Source organism: Tachyglossus aculeatus, chromosome 3 (genome assembly GCF_015852505.1).
Source record: "Tachyglossus aculeatus isolate mTacAcu1 chromosome 3, mTacAcu1.pri, whole genome shotgun sequence".
In the NCBI taxonomy this organism is placed as follows: Eukaryota; Metazoa; Chordata; class Mammalia; order Monotremata; family Tachyglossidae; genus Tachyglossus; species Tachyglossus aculeatus.
In genome coordinates this window covers 10,101,943-10,114,532 of record NC_052068.1, presented here as the reverse complement: position 1 = coordinate 10,114,532, position 12,590 = coordinate 10,101,943, and the positions used below count along the sequence as shown (strand labels likewise).

General features: G+C 42.6%; 1 protein-coding gene and 1 non-coding gene across 2 annotated transcripts in view; both read right to left on the bottom strand.

The window, feature by feature from the left end:
• Positions 1-12,590, bottom strand: part of ADGRA1 (adhesion G protein-coupled receptor A1) — a 732,027-nt gene that overhangs the window by 223,309 nt on the left and 496,128 nt on the right. The window lies entirely within an intron of this gene.
• LOC119925981 lies at positions 10,840-10,977 on the bottom strand. The gene has a single exon (XR_005449901.1). It is a non-coding gene; the product is annotated as a small nucleolar RNA SNORA7 (small nucleolar RNA).

Sequence of the window (12,590 nt, the reverse complement as noted above, 5' to 3'; positions counted from 1 at the left end):
TATGTTGCCAACTTGTACTTCCCAAGCGCTTAGTACAGTGCTCTGTACACAGTAAGCGTTCAATAAATATGATTGATTGATTCATTCATTCATTCACTCGCTCGTATTTACTGAGCGCTTACTGGGTGCTCACTGTACCTTGATCTCGTCTATCTTGCCTGCGACCTCTCCCCCACACCCTAACTCTGGCCTGGAACGCCCTTCCTCTTCGTATCAGGCAGATAATTGCTCTCCCCCACTTCAAAACCTTATTGAACACCCATCTCCTCCAAGAAAGCTCCCAGACTAAGCCCTCCTCTCCTCTTCTCCCACTCCCTTCTGCGCGGTTCTTACTTGCTCCTTTATTCATCCTCCCTCCCACCCTCCAGTATATATTTATATATCTATATGTATCTGTAATTTATTTATATTAATGTCTATATAATAATAATAATGTTGGTATTTGTTAAGCACTTACTATGTGCAAAGTACTGTTCTAAGCGCTGGGAAGGATACAAGGTGATCACATTGTCCCACATGGGGCTCACAGTCTTAATCCCCATTTTACAGACGAGGGAACTGAGGCACAGAGAAGTTAAGTGACTTTGCCAAAGTCACACAACTGACTGTTGGCAGAGCTGGGATTTGAATCCATGAACTCTGACTTCAAAGCCCGTGCTCTTTCCACTGTGCCATGCCGCTTCTCATAGTTCTCATGCTTTTCATGCTTCTATATTCCCCCTCTGGACTGTGAGCTCGTTGTGGGAAGGAATGTCTGTCTGTTCTTATAGTCTCCCAGACGCTTAGTTCAGCACTTTGCACACAGTAAGTCACTTAACTTCTCTGTACCTCAGTTCCCTCATCATAAAATGGGGATTAAAACTGTGAGCCTCATGTGGGACAACCTGATTACCTTGTATCTATCCCAGCACTTAGAACAGTACTTGGCACATAGTAAGCTCTTAACAAATACCACCATGAGTATTAGTAAGCACTCAGTAAATATGATTGAGTGAATGAATAAATGCAGAGCACTGTATAACTGCTTGGAAGAGTACCATACAACAATAAACGGACTCATTCCCTACCCTCAATGAGCAAACAGTCTAGAGTGGGCAAGACAGAAAATAATTGTGGTATTTTCTCAGTGCTTACTATATGCCAAGCACTGCACTAAGCACTAGGATGATACAAGCCTTCGGCTTCAAGGCTCTCCATCACCTCGCCCCCTCCTACCTCATCTCCCTTCTCTCCTTCTACAGCCCAGCCCGCAACCTCCGCTCCTCTGCCGCTAATCTCCTCACCGTGCCTCGTTCTCGCCTGTCCCGCTGTCGACCCCCGGTCCACGTCATCCCCCTGACCTGGAATGCCCTCCCTCCACACATCCGCCAAGCTAGCTCTCTTCCTTCCTTCAAGGCCCTACTGAGAGCTCACCTCCTCCAGGAGGCCTTCCCAGATGGAGCCCCCTCCTTCCTCTCCCCCTCCTCCCCCTCCCTATCCCCTCCACCTTACCTCCTTCCCCTCCCCACAGCACCTGTATATATGTATATATGTTTGTACATATTTATTACTCCATTTATTTATTTATTTTATTTGTACATATTTATTCTATTTATGTTATTCTGTTAATATGTTTTGTTTTGTTCTCTGTCTCCCCCTTCTAGACTGTGAGCCCACTGTTGTGTAGGGACCGTCTCTATATGTTGCCAACTTGTACTTCCCAAACACTTAGTACAGTGCTCTGCACACAGAAAGCACTCAATAAATACGATTGAATGAATTGAATGAATGAATGAACAAGCAATTCAGAGGGGACTTGACACCAGGGACTGACCTAGCCTATCAGGAGTTCCCAGGAGTCTTGGGCTAGCCCAGACCTCGAATCAGTCAGTCAATCATATTTATTGAGCGCTTACTGTGTGAAGGGCACTGTACTAAGCACTTGGGAGGTATCACCCAGGCGGCACTGACATAGAGTAGATCCAAGTTGTAACTGTTTCCTAGGATTCCTCTAGACTGTAAGCTGTTTGAGAGCAGGGAATGTGTCTACCAACTCTGTTGTAGTGTACTCTACCAAGCGCTTAGTACATTGCTCTGTGCACAGTAAGTGCTCAATAAATACTATTGATTGATTGAGTCATTGACTGCTTGGGATGACCAAGGAGTTCCTAAAGGAGTTCTTGGTTTAAAATCCTGAGGGTCTCCGGTCTGGTGAGATCAGCTAGCCTGGAGGCTATGGACCTGGGATAGTCATTCATTCATGCATTCATTCAGTCACATTTATTGAGTGCTTACTGTGTGCAAAGCACTGTACCAAGCCACATTCCCTTCCCACAAAGAGCTTATATCATCGTACTGACCGCCACCACCATCATTATCATCATCTTCATCAGTAGCACTGTCATCATCATTCTTATCATCATTATCATCCTTACTATCACCACCAATTGTACTTTCTAAGTGCTTTGTACAGTGCTCAGTAAGCAGTCAATAAATACAATTGAATGAATGAATGAATTATCATCATCGGCAGTAGCACTATCCTCTTCGTTATCATCATAATCACCATCATTCATTCATTCATTCAATCATATTTACTGACCGCTTACTGAGTGCAGAGCACTGTACTAAGCACTTCAGAAGTACAAGTCAGCAAAATATAGAGACGGTCCCTACCCAACAACGGACTTACAGTCTAGAAGGGGGAGACAGACAACAAAACAAAACATGCGGACAGGTGTCAAGTCATCAGAACAGATAGAATTAAATGCACATCATTAACAAAATAAATAGAATAGTAAATATGTACAAGGAAAATAAATAGAGTAATAAATCTGTACAAACATATATACAGGTGCTGTGGGGAGGGGAAGGAGATAGGATGGGGGGATGGGGAGGAGGAGAGGAAAACTCCTTGATCTTTCTCCTTCTCTGCACAGGACTCCCCAGCCTGTGCTCTATTCACTATACCATGTATTCTCCCAAGCACTTAGTACAATGCTCTGCACACAGTAAGCTCTCAATAAATATGAATGACTATCATCATAATCAACAGCAAAATTGTTATTTAACATCAGCTCCCTCTTCCCCCCATCATCATCTTCATCATCACCAATCTGATCGTGGGCAGGGAACGTGTCTACCAAATCTGTTGCAGGATACTCTCCCAAGTGCTTAGTTCAGCCCCACCATCATCATCTTCATCATCACCAACCTGTGAGCTCATTGCGGGCAGGGAATGTCACTGTTTATTGTTGTATTGTATGTTCCCAAGCACTTAGTACAGTGCTGTGCACTCAGTAAGCGCTCAATAAATACGATTGAATGAATGAATGAATTACCATTACCTTTATCACCATTATTATCATTATTCATTCAATAATAATAATAATAATGGCATTTATTAAGTGCTTACTATGTGCAAAGCACTGTTCTAAGTGCTGGGGAGGTTACAAGGTGATCAGGTTGTCCCATGGGGGGCTCACAGTCTTAATTCCCATTCTACAGATGAGGTAACTAAGGCACAGAGAAGTTAAGTGACTTGCCCAAAGTTACATAGCTGACAATTGGCGGAGCTAGGATTTGAACCCATGACTTATGACTCCAAAGCTGGTGCTCTTTCCACTGAGCCACGCTGCTTCTTCAATCTTATTTACTGAGCACTTACTGTGTGCAGAGCACTGAACTAAGCAGTTCATCATCACCATCATATAATTATCATTATCATTATCACAACCCATCATCATTATCATCATCATCATCATCACCATCAATCACAATCAGTCTTGCTTGAGGGCATCCTGCATGTCAAAAGCTCTACTAGGCTCTCATGCTCTGCACACAGTAAGCACTCAATAAATATGATTGAATGAATGATATGAGAAGGAGACGATGTTTTCGGCCCTAAAGGAGCTTACAGTCAGATTCAATATCCCTTGGCCAGCACCTTCCCCCAATAATAATTAAAAAAATTATGGTATTTGCTGAGTGCTTACTATGTGTCAAGCTCTGAAATAATACTAATAATAATAATGATAGTATATGTTAAGCACTTACCATGTGCCAAGAACTGTTCTAAGCGCTGGGGTAGATACAAGATAGGTTGTCACTCGTCTAAATCCCCATTTTACAGACAAGGTAACTGAGGGGCAGAGAAGTTAGGTGACATACTGGACTAAGTACATGGCAGTCACGTCAGACACACTCCCTATCCCATGTGGTGCTCACAGGCTTAAGAGGTTAGGGTGGAAAGGTATTTAATACCTAAGTTACAGATGAGGAAACTGGGGCACAGAGAAGTGAAGTGACTTGCCCAAGGTCACACATCAGGTAAGTGGCAGAGCCGGGATTAGAACCAGGTCCTCTGATTCCCAGGCCCTTCCTTTTTCCACTACGCCACACAGCTTCTCTGCACCTCAGGGTAAGCTAGGATATTAAGTGACGGAGGGAGAAGACATGAGCTAAAATGTCATACCACCATGATGGTTTTTGTTAGCCGTTATTTCATAAATTAGTCAGTTATCCAGGTAGCAACTGGAAATCACACCTTCTTTGAAACAGGAATTTTTTGGGTGATTTGTCAGGAATATATCTTGCAAAAACAAACAAATTGAGGTTCGAAACACAATTGGTTTCCATAGAAATGAGCTATCCTGCAGCCCTCTTGTAAAACGAATCAGGAAGCACTCCAGAATCTGAGCAAATTTCTCTTCTGATCCATAGATATTACGAACAAAGAGGGATGACCCAAATCCAGAAGTCAAGTCAAGTCTCTGAGAATACATTACAGAGAGCATTTCATAGGCTTTAGGAACAGGATAATACAGCACAAAATGGATAATTTTCATTCATTTATTCATTCAATTGGATTTACTGAGCACTTACTGTGTGCAGAGCACTGTACTAAGCCCCTGGAAAGTACAATTCAGCAACATATAGAGATAGTCCCTACCCAACAACGGGCTCACAGTCTAATCCTGGTGGAAAGTAAGATGGCAGGGCCGGGGACTGGGCAAGATGTGGTGGAGATGGACTGTACTGAATGGATCTTTATCACACAACTAGAAGCAATATGGCATAGCGGATAGAGCACGGGCTTGGGAGTCAGGTCATGGGTTCTAATCCCCACATGTCTGCAGTGTGACCTTGGGCAAGTCACTTCACTTCTCTGGGACTCAGTTACCTCATCTGGAAAATGGGGATTGAGACTGTGAGCACCACTTGGGACAGGGACAGTGTCCAACTTGATTTGCTTGTACCCATCCCAGCGCTTAGTACAGTGCCTAGCACATAGTAAGTGCTAAAGAAACCATTGTTATTACTATTAGTATTTGCCCAGAATTCTGATATCCAAAGATTTTTTCTGTAGCCTCAAAAATGGAGTGTGTCCAACTTGATTAGCTTGCATCTATCCCAGGGCTTAGTACAGTGCCTGGCACATAGTAAGCATTCAGTCAGTCAGTCAATCGCATTTGAGAGCTTACTGTGCACAAAGCACTGTACTAAGCACTTGGAAGAGTACAATACAACAAAAAATAAGACACATTCCTTGCCCACAAGTGCTAAACATATATATTCATTCATTCATTCAATTGTATTTATTGAGCGCTTACTGTGTGCAGAGCACTGTACTAAGTGCTTGGGAAGTACAAGTTGGCAACATATAGAGATGATCCCTACCCAACAACAGGCTCACAGTCTAGAATTCATGGACTTTCCTGACCCTCTAGGCAAATCACTTGCTTTTAGAAAACACTTAGCTCAGATGATAGCTTCTTTGTTCTCTCCGCATTCTGCCATTGATTGTTCTCAGAGACTTCTTTCATTCTGCCCTCGAATGAGTTTCCATCAGAAACTGCAAGGGCATGTGACACAGGTGGAAGGTTCATAAATCAATGGTATTTACGAGCACTGTTCTAAGTGCTTGGGAGTGTATGATTTGAGAGAAATTAGCAGAAACATCCCCTGCCCATAATGAGCTTACTTACAGTCTAGAGGTTCTTCCAATCAATCAATCAATCAATCATATTTATTCAGTGAGTGCTAGGCACTGTTCTAAGCCCTGAGGACTGTGCTTTGCACACAGTAAGTGCTCAATAAATACGCTTGAATGAATGATTGACTACTGGAAGCAAAACATGTGTCCCCTGTCCACAAGGAGTTTACAGGGCACGGGGATGACAATTTTCATAGTTTTTCCCTTGTTCTTTAGGGATTAATTTAAGGTCACTCATTCTTTCAATCGTATTTATTGATCACTTACTGTGCACAAAGCACTGTACTAAGCACTTGGGAGAGTACAATGTAACAACAAGCAGACAGATTTCTGCCCACAGGCCACAGTCTAGAGAGAGACAGACATTAATATTAATAAATAAATAAATGACAGACATATACAGGTATATGCATATGTGCTGTGCGGATGGGAGGGAGGATGAATGAAGGAGCAAGTAGGAGCAGTGCAGAAAGGAGTGGGAGAAGAAGGGAGTAGGGTTTAGTCTGGGAAGGCTTCTTGGAGGAGATGTGTTTTCAATAAGGCCTTCAAGTGGGGGACAGCAATTATCTGTCTGATATGAGGAGGGAGGGCATTCCAGCCCAGAGGCAGGACGTGGGTGAGAGGTCGGCGGTGAGATAGACAAGATGGAGGTACAGTGAAAAGGCTAGCGTTAGAGGAACGAAGTGTCGGGGCTGGGTTGTTATAGGACAGCAGTGAGGTGAGGTAGGAGGGGGCAGGGTGATTAAGTTCCCTCGTCTATAAAATGGGGATTGAGACTGTGAGCCCCATGTGGGACAGGGACTTTGTTCAACCTGATTGCCTTGTATTCACCCCAGCACTTAGAACAGTGATTGACACACAGTAAGGACTTAATGCCATTATCATTCTTCTTATTATTATTATTAAGTGCTTTAAAGCCAATGGTAAGGAGTTTGTGCTTGATGCGGAGGTGGATGGACAACCACTGGAGATTCTTAAGGAGTGGGGAAACATGGTCTGAACGTTTTTGAAGGAAAATGATTCAGGTAGTAGAGTGGAGTATGGACTGGAGTGGGGAGAGACAGGAAGCAGGGAGGTAAGCAAGGAGGCTGATACAGTGATCAAGGTGGAATAAGTGCTTGCATTAGTTTGGTAACAGTTTGGATGGAGAGGAAGGGGTGGATTTCAGGGATGTTGTGAGGGTAGAATTGACAGGAATTAAGGACATAGATTGACCAAAAATCTGTTTCCGATAGGAATGATCTGGTATTCCAATAGGCCAAGTGGAGGAATGAGAATGAAAGTGGCTTAGTGGAAAGAGAAATGAGTCCGTTCTATTGTTCTATTGTACTCTCCCATGAGAAGCAACGTGGCTAAGTGGAAAGAGTCCGGGCTTGGGAGTCAGAGGTCGTGGGTTCTAATCCCGGCTCTAATACCTCCTCATTTCGGGCAGGGATCTTGTCTGCAAATGCTGTTGTACTGTATTCTCCCAAAACCATAGTACAGTGCTCTGCACATAGTAAGCACTCAATAAAAGCCATTGATTGATTGATACAGGGATTCCAGCATAATAACAATAGTGTAAGATGGACGTAGCATGGACTAATAATAATAATAATTACGGTATTTGTTAAATGCTTACCTTGTGCCAGGCACTGTACTAAGCGCTGTGGTGGTACAAGCAAATCAGGTTGGATAGAGTCCCTGTCCCATGTGGGGCTCACAGTCTCAATCCCCATTTTACACATGAAGCAACTGAGGCCCAGAGAAGTCAAGTGACTGGCCCAAGGTCACACAGCAGACAAGCCAAGGATCTGGGATTAGAACCCATGACATTCTGGCTCCCACGCTCTTACTCTATCCACTATACCATGCTGTTTCTTGTGGAAAGTCTAGTGGAAAGTGTAAGGAGTCAGGAGAACCCATTCCAATCCCAGCTCTGTCACTGACTTGCTTTGACACCTTGGACAAGTCACTTTATCTTTTGGCACCTCAGTTCCCTAATCTGTGAAATGGAGATTGGATATCTGCTCTTCTTATTTCTCGGATTGTGAGTTTCAGGTGGGAAAGAGACTGTTTCATTTGATTACCTTGTATATACTCCACCGCTTATCACAGTGCATAGAAAAAAGTACATAACAGGCTCCTAATAAATATTACCGTAATTCTAGCCACAATTTATTTACATTAATGTCTCTCCCCCTCTAGCTGTGAGCTCGTTGTGGGCAGTGAATGTGATTGTTATAATGTTATTTGTACTCTTCCAAGTGCTTAGTACAGTGCTCTGTACACAGTAAGCACTCAATAAATAAGACTGGTTGATTGTTTTGTTGTTATCGTTACTATGTTTCAGTCAATGTTATGCCTGAACTCTTTGATATTCTTTACACTGCATCTCCATGGAATAGATGGGAAGGTTATTCCCTTATAGACTATCATCTTCAGTGATTAGTCTCTGCACTGAACCAGAGAAGCAGCCTGGCCTAGAGGATAGAGCACAGGCTTAGGAGTCAGAAGAACCTGGGTTCTAATCCCTGCTTTGCCACTTGTCTGCTGTGTGAGTTTGGGCAAGACACTTCACTTCTCTGGGCCTCAGTTAACTCATCTGTGAAATAGGGATTAAGACTGTGAGCCCTATATTGGTCATTGACCGTGTCCAACCTCATTTGCTTGTATCTATCCCTTTGCTAAATGCAGTGCCTGTCACAAAGTAAGAGCTTAACAAATAACATTAAAAAATAGTTTAGAAGTCCTTAATTTCTCAGACCAAAAGTATTTCTAATAAGATTGTGGAGAACATGTAAAGATTATGTCTCTCAGTGAGGTTTTTTTTAAATTCTGAGTTTACTCGGCACCTTAAAAGTAGCATGGCTCAGTGGAAAGAGCACGGGCTTTGGAGTCAGAGGTCATGGGTTCAAATCCTGGCTCCGCCAATTGCCAGCTGTGTGACTTTGGGCAAGTCACTTAACTTCTCTGTGCTTCAGTTACCTCATCTGTAAAATGGGGATTAAGACTGTGAGCCCCCAGTGGGACAACCTGATCACCTTGTAACCTCCCCAGAGCTTAGAACAGTGCTTTGCACATAGTAAGCACTTAATAAATGCTATTATTATTACTATCAAAAATCTCCTCCAGATCATTTTTCTGGGGTAGACTGTTATCAAGATCTCCTCCGCAGACTGAGAGCTCTTTGATGGCAGGGATCATGTCTACCTACTTTATTGCACTCTCTCAAGTGCTCAGAACAGTGCTCAATAAATACCACTGATTGACTGACTAAATGAATTTCCCTCAAAGTGATTGGAACAAATCTGACTTGTAAATAACAAATTTAAGGATTAGAAACCAGTGCCACCTCTTCTAGAAAGAGTAAAAGGAACATACACATTTAGAAGGGGCCTGAGACCGAGGAAAGGATTCAGACTGATGTTCACAAAGGCTTACTTCCCTATTATTGCTTTCTGTCCTCTGGACTATCCATCACTTGAGACATAAATGAATTTGTTTATTGGTTTTGGGTTTGAAATAGATGAAAGTCACTGAAGGATTTTGCAATAATTAAGAGTAAACTGAGCTGGCCCTCAGGTAGTTTTTGACAGACACCTCCTAATAGAACTGAAAACAAAGTCTCTTCTGTGTGCCCTAATGGTGAGCTCTAGAATTGGATTTACACTAAGAAGTGACAAGAACTAGGCAGTTGTTGGGTGTTAATTAAAAAAGAGTACAAAACAATCCAAAACATCATGAAGACAAATCTCCTCAACACGATGAGAAACTAGAAGAGGTGGCAGAGGCATAGTAGACAAAATAATAATAATAATAATAATAATCATCATCATCATCATCATCATCATCATTCATTCATTCAATCATATTTATTGAGTGCTTACTGTCTGCAGAGCACTGTACTAAATGCTTGGGAGAGTACAAAGCAACAATAAACAGGCTCTTTCCCTGCCCACAATGAGCTTACAGTCTAGAATGATAATAATAATCATGGTGTCTGTTAAGCACTTACTATATGTCAAGCACTGTTTTAAGCACTGGAGTAGACACAAGATAATCAGGTTGGACAAAGTCTCCATCCCATATTGGGCTCACAGTCTAAGTAAGATGTAGCAGTAGTAGCAGTGGTGGTAGTAGCAATAATACACATTGAACACATTCTGAGTGAAGGTACTGTACTGCATTTTTAACCAGAAGAGGGAATCTAGAAAAAGTACCCAATACATTTTGTTTCCCTCCAGGACTTTGATGTTATTGATGCCTATCTACTTGTTTTGTTTCATTGTTTGTCTCCCCCTTCTAGACTGTGAGCCGCTTGTTGGGTAGTGATCATTCATTCATTCAATCGTATTTACTGAGCACTTACTGTGCGCAGAACACTGTACTAAGCACTTGGAAAGTACAGTTTGGCAACAGAGACAATCATTCATTTATTCAATTGTATTTATTAAGCGCTTACTGTGTGCAGAGCACTGCACTAAGAGCTTGGGAGACTACAGTACAACAATAAACAGTGATATATGCTACCAACTTGTACTTCCCAAGTGCTTAGTACAGTGCTCTGCAAACAGTAAGCACTCAATAAATACGATTGAATGAATGAATGATCACTTAGAGCTTACGCTTATCAAGTTCTGAACCTAGACACTGAATTGTCTTGTCTTATGCTGTTGAGTCATCTCCGACCCATAGCGACACCATGGACACATCTCTCCCAGAACGCCCCACCTCCATCTGCAGTCATTCTTCAAATGATTCCAGAGTGTTTTCTCCATAAAAATCTGGAAGTGGTTTACCACTGCCTCCTTCTGTGCAGTAAACTTGAGTCTCGACCCTTGACTCTCTCCCATGCCGCTGCTGACCAGCACGGGTGAGTTTTGACTTGTAGCGGATTGTCTTCCACTCGCTAGCCACTGCCCAAGCTAGGAATGGAATGGACAGGCCTCTGCTTGACTCTCCCTCACTTAGTCAAGACTGGTAGAGTACTGGAAACTCTCCAGTTGTGACCCTGAGAGGGAAGATACAATTACCTGCAGTGAAACGGGGCACTTTGCAAGGCGGTCTTGGCAAACTGTGGCGGCTAAACACCAAGAGAGCACAGTGGAAGTGCAAATTCACAAAGACTCAGAAAATATTGCAACTTCTCATTCATGCATTCAATTGTATTTATTAAGCACTTACTGTGTGGAGAGCACTGTGCTAAGTGCTTGACCTGGGTCATAGAGGGACTCTGGACCCTGAGATGTCCTGCTGCCTACTGGCTCCCACCCATTTCAGCCTGGGGAGTACACACAAGCCAAAGTTCAGCTCTCTCCAATCAATCAGGCAATCAATGATATTTATAGAGTGTTTACTATGTTCAGAGCACTGTACTAAGCGACCCTCTTCTCCCTCCATTATCCAGCACTCACTCCTCACTCCTCCCATACCCACCTAACTTGATCCTAAGCTTGACTGCCCCACCTCTGACTGTTCCTATCCTACTGCCCCCCCCCCACAACCTAGAGTTCCTCCCTATCTCTGAAGCACTCTTATGTTGCCCTCTCCTCCAGGAAGGCCTCCCTAATTCCCACCACCTCCAAGGTGTAGGAGGGGAATGTGTCTGCAATACTGTTATGTCGTACTCTCCCAAGCGCTTAGTACAGTGCTCTGAAAACAGTAAGTGTTCAGTAAACATGATTGACTGACTATCCATCCCCTCCCCAGAGCACCTGTATATATGTATATATGTTTGTACATATTTATTACTCTATTTATTTATTTATTTTACTTGTACATATTTATTCTATTTATTTTATTTGGTTTATATGTTTTGTTTTGTTGTCTGTCTCTCCCTTCTAGACTGTGAGCCTGCTGTTGGGTAGAGACCGTCTCTATATGTTGCAAACTTGTACTTCCCAAGCGCTTAGTACAGTGCTCTGCACACAGTAAGCGCTCAATAAATATGATTGAATGAATGAATGAATGAATGAATGAATCAGGCCAGATGTTAACTTTGGAGTTGGTATATTTATAACTCTCTTCAGCTCTTATGGATCTATGGATATTGAAGTGCCATCAGTGACTTCTGATTGATTCCACTATTTCATCCTTGCGTATTCACTCAGACTTTTATCATCCTTATTTTTCCTGTTGCTTCTACTATTCACAGATAACTTTTTTTTGGTATTTATTAAGCACATACTCTGTGCCAGATACTGTACTGACTGCTGGGAAAGATACAAATTAATTAAGTTGGACACAGTCCCTGTCCCACATAGGGCTCACACTCTTAATTTCCATTTTACAGGTTAGGTAACCGAGGCAGAGAGAAGTGAAGTGACTGACGCAAAGTCACGCAGCAAACAAGCGGTAGAATCGGAATTGGAACCTAGATCTTGCTGATTCCCAGGCCCACAGTCTATTCACTAGGCCAAGCTGGTTCTCAACTTGTAATTTACAAGTTCTTGTAGGAAGAGACTGGATTGTGCTTCTGTTGTACTTTCCCAAGTTCTGAAAGCAGTGTACTGTGCTCACTGGGCCTAGTGTACTGGGCCTAGTGAATAGAGCCCAGGTCTAATTCTAATAATAATAATAATAATTATAATAATAATGATGGCATTTGTTAAGCGCTTACTATGTGCAAAACACT